Source organism: Myotis brandtii, unplaced genomic scaffold (assembly GCF_000412655.1).
Source record: "Myotis brandtii unplaced genomic scaffold, ASM41265v1 scaffold280, whole genome shotgun sequence".
In the NCBI taxonomy this organism is placed as follows: Eukaryota; Metazoa; Chordata; class Mammalia; order Chiroptera; family Vespertilionidae; genus Myotis; species Myotis brandtii.
Window position 1 is genome coordinate 869,253 of NW_005360677.1, and position 1,284 is coordinate 870,536.

The 1,284-nt window shown below is 41.4% G+C and overlaps 1 protein-coding gene across 1 annotated transcript in view; it reads left to right on the forward strand.

The window, feature by feature from the left end:
• Positions 1-1,284, forward strand: part of STRIP2 (striatin interacting protein 2) — a 40,569-nt gene that overhangs the window by 36,324 nt on the left and 2,961 nt on the right. The gene's annotated exons all lie outside the window — the stretch shown is intronic.

The window sequence follows — 1,284 nt, forward strand, 5'->3', positions numbered from 1 at the left end:
AAAGCAAATTGTACTTGCTTTTTTTTTTTTAGCATAAATACATTTATTTTCTAACCAAAGGGTTGATCCTAATTAAACCAGCACTCGGAAATAGTTGTACGCAAAATGTTTGCGATAAAGGTAACTGAACACAGTGATGAAAAACAAAACAGCCTGGAGAGATTTGCTCCTTGAACTGAGCTTGTTTATCTTCACAGCTAGTTCTTGTCCAGAAGGATGATGGAATTTTTACTCTACTTTTTCATAGGTCTGAGTACAGGTGACACTGTTTAAGACACATTCCACCACTAATTTCCTGCCTTCCAATCTTCTCATTATTGTACTTTTCTTCCCATTCCATTCCTGATGTTGAACCAATGACGGATTTTGGAGAGAAAGAGAGAGAAACATTGATATGTTCCACTTATTTATGCATTCCTTGGTTGGTTCTTGTATATGCCCTGACTGCGATTGAACCCGCAACTTTGGTGGATTGGGATGACAACAATGTGCCATTTATAAAGTTGCAGACGGTCTGAGTTTTTCCACCATAAGCTGTAGTTTCTTCAAACTTCTCTCCCAGGTTACCTGAGAACTGTCGTTTTCAATGTGCTCTCAGTTCTTATTAAGGTTTTTGCCACCAGAAGTGATGACATAGTCTGGTTTGGCCATGGCACCCACTTTCCGCAGAGCCATTCCCACTCCTAGTTCCTTCAGGTGCTCCTGGAAGCCGTAGCTCTCCACTAAGCACCGTCTTCCTAGCAGCTGCTGAATGGTGGCCATGTGAGTGCAGGAGACGTGTGGCCAGCCTGAGCCGAGAAGAGTTTGATGCCAGGAACATGGCCTGTACCTGCTATTTTATCATCTCTTATGTTTATCCTCACCTCAGGATATTTTTTTTTCATTGATTTTTTTTTTTTTAGAAGGGAAAAAGAGAAACATCGTTGTGAGAGAGCCACATTGGTTGCCTCCCGCACACACCCCAACTGGCCCATAATGGAATCTGCAAGCCAGGTACGTGTCCTTGACTAGGAATCGAACCTGAGACTCTACTGTCCGCAGGCCTACGCTCTAACCACAGAGCCATACCAGCCAAGGCTATACTCTCTTTTTAATTAGCATTATCTCCACCTTTCCATATCACTACATTTTAAAATTTCATCTAATAATCAAGTCTGTATTCAGAAATCCCCAGTTGACCCAATGTTTTTGAAAGCTATTTTTCCAAGTCATAATCCAACCCAGGACCACAAGATTCCATCTGGTTGTTATAGCCTTTTATTAGTTTTGAAGCTAGTTGTCAAT